The following is a 6,542-nucleotide window of genomic DNA, read 5'->3' on the forward strand; positions in this document are numbered from 1 at the left end:
AACTTTATCCCCTCTTGTCCTCCAACTCTTCGTCTACATTAGCTCTGACCACAGGCCCCAGGCAGCTGGGACCTGCAGTGAGTCGGCCTGCAGCTGAGTAACCCCTTCAGGTCCAGGTGGAAAACACAAGGGTAGACTGCAGGGAGAACTTCCCAGCTTTCAGGAAAGGAACGCTGAAGAGATAAGGAACGGGAAGCCTTGCAGTGAGTCTCTCACTCCTGGATAAATCTTCTTGAAGTGGATCAGAGTCAGAGATTAACGCTGAAGGGCTCTTGGATCCCATGCCATGAAGGAACAGGAGAGAGATGGACAATTTCCTTCTACGTGACTTGTTGCTGTGAGATGCCATCAAGTCAAGGACAACTCCCAGCGCCCCTGTGAACAACAGATCTGAACTCTGCCCTGTGCTGTGCCATCCTCACAGCCACCGTGTCAGGTCCATCTCGTTTGGTGATTTATAATCTCCAAAAACCCCCTGGAGGGTCGGCTATGAGTCTGGTTCTGTCCCAGAGGTGTGAGTGTGAGTTCTGAACAAGGAGATGGACAATAATGAAGAGGAAGATGAAGTGGAAGGCAAAGAATTGGATTAGACAGCTCTGTCAATGAGGTGCCGCCTCAGTCATTTACTAGCTTACTACCAACAAAAGGGACTGCTGACAGATTTACAATTATGGTTGCTCCTCAAAAGGAAATTTGTTTGGGGGGTGAGGGCTAGGGAGGAAAATGTGCAGCAATCAATGAATGGAAATCCAAGTTTTCTGTAAACTTTTGTTAAAGTATCTTTTTTTTTCTTCAATGGTAATAGATTTATATGGCATAGGGTGTATATAAATGATTGTAAGAAACACTACATAAATGAAAGAATGTATGGAACACAATGTATATGGATGAAACACAATATAAAAACCTATCAACAATATTTTTTCTTTTCTTTTTTAAAATTAAAAAAATAATTTTAATGAGCATTTACAGAGATTTTGGATTTCCATTCATTCATTACTGCACTTCTCGCCCACCCCCCAGCCTTCCCCCCACCCCAAGTTCGCTCCTCTCTTTCAAAAGTAAAAGAAACACTCCTTCCCTGGTATACAATCCCCCCGCACCCCTCCCCCCGCCCCAAGTACATTCCACTATGCAACCTTAATTGTGGACTCTTGTGATGACCATAAGACCCTATCATACACCGCTTTTAAATTATTCACTCCCTCATCTGTTTCAGTGCAGTATACACAATTCATCCAGTTTTTCTCAGTCTTAACCCCAACCCTGATATCAGTCCCATTTTACAACAGTGGCACCATGCAATATTTGTCCTTTTGCGACTGAGATATTTCACTCAGCATAACATCCTCCAGGTTCACCCATTTTGAATAATATTGCATGAGTTCCTTGTTTTAAAGTATCAATTTTTTTAAAAAATTAGAAAATGGATATTTATTGGGATTGTGAACTGGTACAACCACTCTGAAAGGCAGTTTGATACCTCCTCAAAAAGCTGCACATAGAAATTCCATATGAGACAGCTATTCCACTGCTTGGTATATACCCTAAGAAAGTGAGAACTGAGGCACAAATGGAGACTTGTACACCAGTGTTCATAGCAGCATTATTCACCATCACAAGAACATGGAAACAGCCCAAATGTCCAACCACAATCGAATGGATTGAGAAATTATGGTATATTCACACAATGGAATACTATGTAGCAAACAGGAGCAAAGATTTTTTTTAAATTACTACCTAACTTGGGAGGGACTGGAGAGCATTATGCTGAGAGAACTAACTTAGTCTGATAAGGACAAATACTGTATAAAACCATTATTGTAGAATGAGTATGAGGATCAAAGAGGGGGTGATGGAAGCAGAGAGATGAGGATGAGTCGGGAGTAGGAGTTGATCATAAGTCATGTAATTTGATGGGTGGATGAGGGTGAAGGAAATGTAAAAGATCCAGTGAGAAAAACAATGTATCTGAACTTTGTAAATAAACCAGAATAAAATATTTTTTTAAAAAGGATATTTGTAAGGATAACTAATAAAACGTGTATGGGGACCTAAAGGGGGAAGGAGTGGGAGCAGAGGGGTGAGGGTAGGCAGAGGGGAAATCACAGGGTGGCACAATCTGGTACGGAAAGGGTGGAGGTAAAGGAAATGGGAAAGATCAGTGAGGACTTTAAAAGACAAACTGATGGTGGGTATGGTCCAATGGTGGGTAATTTTATGAAGCACAATGTAAGTTAAAGATTCTATGAAACATAATGTCAATGAAGGACAGTGTGATACACACACACACACACACAATGTTAAAAAAAAGTTCTTAAAAAAGTAAAGGATATTTGTCCTCATGGAAGAACACTGTCTATACAAGTGGTTGCTGTTACTGAGGGTTGCAACCGTAGACGCACTTTAAAGAGGTGCCAAGGTCCCTGCCTAACCCCTGAGGGTTTCCCAGAGGAGGTAAACAGTGAGGGAGGAGGTGAGATGGTGAGATGGGACAGGTGAAAATCAGGAACTCAGAGGACTGGAGCTGATTGGAGCAGGCTGCATGCCAGGCTCTGCCCTTCTTGTCATCCCTAGAGTCTCTTCCTCCACCAAAGGCTACTGGGCAGCTGTTTCAGAGAGAGGGTGAAGGCCCCTCCTTACACTCCACAGCTAGGCAAGGCTCCTCTTTCTGAAGCAGTTGCAGTTAGAGGGGTGGTTGAGATCAGAGGGCAAGAGCATTTCCTTTGATCATTAGCCCCCCACAACACAGCCTGCCATCCCTGCCCCCAAACACCAGGGCTAGGGCCTGAGGTAGGCAGAGCCAAGGCCTTGTGGCAGGACAGAGAGGGGCAAGAAAGGAGGAGTCGTAAAAACAGCAAACACTTTCATAGCACCTATTACGGGCTAGGTTCTCTTTGAAAAACTTTACACATGGGCCTTCTTTATACCTCGTAACAACTCTGTGCTAGTATCTGTGTTTTTCAGGGGAGGATACTAAAGCACAGAGACACTGTGTGACTTGCCCAAGGTCATACACCTGCTAAGTGGCTGAACATGGCAGGCTGCCTCCGAGTCCTGGCATCACAGCCTTGGGGAGAAGAGGGTGGAGCCAGCCCCTCCCCCCCAGCTAAGTGGCCTGAAGATTCTGGTTCCAAGGGCTGGAGCAGGGATAGGGCTCTGTGGAAGTGGCCTGGCCCTCTGGGGCTTTGCCCTGCACCTCCAGGTCATTTCTTATTCTCTGTGCCCTCCACACAGGCATCTTGGGTCTCTGCAAGGGGGCTGCTCAGTTCTGAGTCTCCTTGTCTTCTCTTCCCCCTGCCCCCTCACCAGGCTCCTCCTGCAGCCTCAGCCCTATGCCCTGGGCCCTGTCTTGTCTCTCTCTCCCCTGGCTCCACATTTCTTTCCTTTCTACCAGCCCACAGCCAAAGCTGCCCAAATTTTCCATCTTAGCACTGAAGTCTGTCAGAACTGGGTATGGGTGAGGGACAGAGAGAGACAGTCTGGATGAGGACTGGTGGGGGGAGCGGTGGAGTCACCTCATTCCCCCTGTAGGGGGTTGGATGACTGACTCAGCCTGGCAGGAGGCTGGACGTCAGAATTCCCAGGTCCTGGCTCCTCTGGGAACCGTCCCCATCGCCAACACAGAGCGGCCCGGCCAAGGCCATTTTAGGAATTTGGCAAGATAGCCTCTCTCCAGCTGGTGCTTAGAAAGCCCAGAGTCTGGAATTCTCCCTGATACATCTCTCCGGCCTGGGGAAGGAGGGGACACAAGACAGGACATCCTTCACCTGGCAGTTCCAGCGCTCTGCCCACCTCATTCCTGGAAACTTGAACAGATGCTCTGCTCTCCTGTCAGGAATCCGGGAAGCGGTCCCTGAGGGAGCAGAGCAGGAAGGAAACAGAAGTGGGTTACAAAGTCCGAGGAGGCCTGAGGAAGCCCTGACTCCGGGGGTCTTGAAGGTGCTATCTAGTGTTGGGAGTCCACAGGGAGCCCCTCTGACTTCTCCAATAATAATTCTTTCTCCCCAGAGGAGGTACAGAAAGCGGCCTTCCGAGACAGGCAAGTAGCTCGAAGGTATATTTCGTCAAGGCCATATGTCTCTGAGGTACACTCATCCCCTTGCTGGGCCTCAGTCTTCCAACTGAGACAGCCTTTCCTGAAAAGGAGCTTAGTCCAGATCTGGGGATCTGGTTGTCTTCTCCCCAACAGCCTTAGATTGCTGCCCTGATCCCAGCCCCCCAGGGGGTGCTCAGGGCCCCATCCTATCGATCCCCCTGCAAGCATCCATCTCAGCTGGTGCTCAGCCCCTCTTGGGGAGGGGTCGCTAATGGACTTGGCACAGCCAGGAGGTAATTAACAGGGAGGGGAAAGGGACAGCAGCGAGGTGGAGGGGGCACTGTTAATGACAATAGAATCCAACAGCTATGAGTGATTGAGGGTGGAGAGTGTGTGTGTGTGTGTGTGTGTGTGTGTGTGTGTGTGTGTGTGTACATGCGATGGCTGTGAACAAGGCCAGGGTGCCCACCCATGAGCACATCTACAGGCCCACCAGTGAAGGGAGGTCATGGGAGGGGTTTCAGGCCATGAGGTTGACAATGTGGTGTGAGCCCCGCCCAGCCCACAGCGCACACCCTGGGCCCAGATTGTCCACAGGAGCAAGAACGATGGGCTTCAGCTCCTGTTCCCAGATGGATGAAATGTTCTCACTCTTGTTCCCAAGCCTTGTTCCCAGAACCCCCGACCTTTAGAGCCAACCAGCCCACCTGTTTTAGCAAAGCCTCCTGCTAGGGCTGTAAGGGCTGCTGATGCCCTGGTGCTTGTGGCCCTGGAAACACTCCATGTACCCTGTAGGTCCCTCCGGCTGAACCTCCACACCTCAGTACCAGAACCCAAATCCATGCCTTTAGGTTGATTCCACCTCCGAGCAACCCTGCAGGACAGAGTGGAACGGGCTCCTAGTGTTTCCAAGGCTGTAATCTTTACAGACACAGGCTGCCTTTCTTTATCAGGCAGAGTGAGTGGCTGGGGGATCTGAACCCTCAACCTTCCTATTAGCAGCCCAGTGCTAAATCCCTGTGTAACCAGGGCTCCTTGTTGCTTCAATGAAGGCCCTAAACCCTACTCAGTAGGGTGAGCCTGACTTTCTTATGCCTCTGTCCCACAGCCTCCAAGCTTGGAAGTGCCCTACCCCATCTAGCCCTTCAAGAGTGGCCTGGGAGGCAGCAGTGAGAAAGTGGAGGGGCTGTGGGTGAAATAGAAAGCCCTGCAGTCCATGCTGGTCTCCAAGACATTTTCTGATCCCACTGCTTGTCTGCCCTGTCTCTCCGTCTGTGTGCACCTCTTCCTCTGTCTGCATGTCCCCTCAGTCTCTGTGTCGCTCTCTGCAATCTCTCTCCACGTCTCCAAACCTGCAGTTTCCTGTTTCTGCCTCTTCCTGTTTCTGAGCATCTGTCCCAGATCACCTGTTGAATCTGATCTCTCTCCCCCACCATGTAGCCCCCCTCTTCTCCCCTTCACTCTATGTACCTTAGGTGCCCTCCATCACTGGGGTGGTGCAGCCACATCCAATGCAGGGTCGGAGAAGAGGGCCCCTGAACTTGGCCTTCAGGGATCAGACTTCCCTCCATCAATCAGCCTGCAGCCCTGGGTCAGACCTCCATTAGCATTAAGCAGCCTGGACAAGAGGCAGACGCCACCGGGCTAAGCCTAGGGGTGATAAGACCCAGATTGAATCACCGGGTGGGGAGGGCTGGGCACACAGGGACATCAGACAGCCACTAGATTAGCCCTGGGGAGCCATGGATTATTGCAGGACTGGACAGGTGATTGGAAGTGATGGCACTGGGGGTGGGGTGCCGCACAGGAGTGCGAGGGGGGAAGGGGAAGCCACACCTCCCTGGCTCTGGGGTACAGCACAGGCTCTTGGACTGGCAGACAAGGGCAGGGTCTAGATCCATGACATGATGGAAATGGAGGGACCTCATCTGGCCATGGTGGTGATTGAAGCAGCAGGCCAGTGGTCTTGTGAGAGGCAGAGGTCAAGGGTGGCCCCACACCCTTTCTGGGGCACGATGGGACGGGGAAATGCTTGGGTCCTTAAGGAGCCTCCTTACCAGGTACCTGGCTCCTGGTTTGCTTTTTTTTTTGCATTGCATCAAGTCCAGGTCAGCTCCTAGCTGACTATCTTTTGGGTTTCTGAGGCTGTAATTCACACAGGAGGACACTGGCCATCCTTCTCCCTCAGGATGGTTGGTGGGTATAAACCACCAGAGTGATGCCCCTTTGGGTTAGCAGAACTCCCTACGGACTGTGCTCCCAGCGTTCTTTGGCCCCTGTTTAGAATACTTGATAACATCTGAGGGGAAGGAATTGGGATCCTGTCTCCCTCACCAAGCCTCAATTCTGCTCCTTTCCTTTCCCTGCCATATACATATGCAATCCATTTGTTCTACTCCGTGCTTGCTCTGTCCAGACACAGCCCACCAATGTTTCCAGCTCGTCCACAAGACAGCTAACTTCCTTTCCTCCAACTGTGGCACTAACCTTCCAGAATATGAAG

This window comes from Elephantulus edwardii, unplaced genomic scaffold (genome assembly GCF_000299155.1).
Source record: "Elephantulus edwardii isolate Elephantulus edwardi_28Jun2011 unplaced genomic scaffold, EleEdw1.0 scaffold00176, whole genome shotgun sequence".
In the NCBI taxonomy this organism is placed as follows: Eukaryota; Metazoa; Chordata; class Mammalia; order Macroscelidea; family Macroscelididae; genus Elephantulus; species Elephantulus edwardii.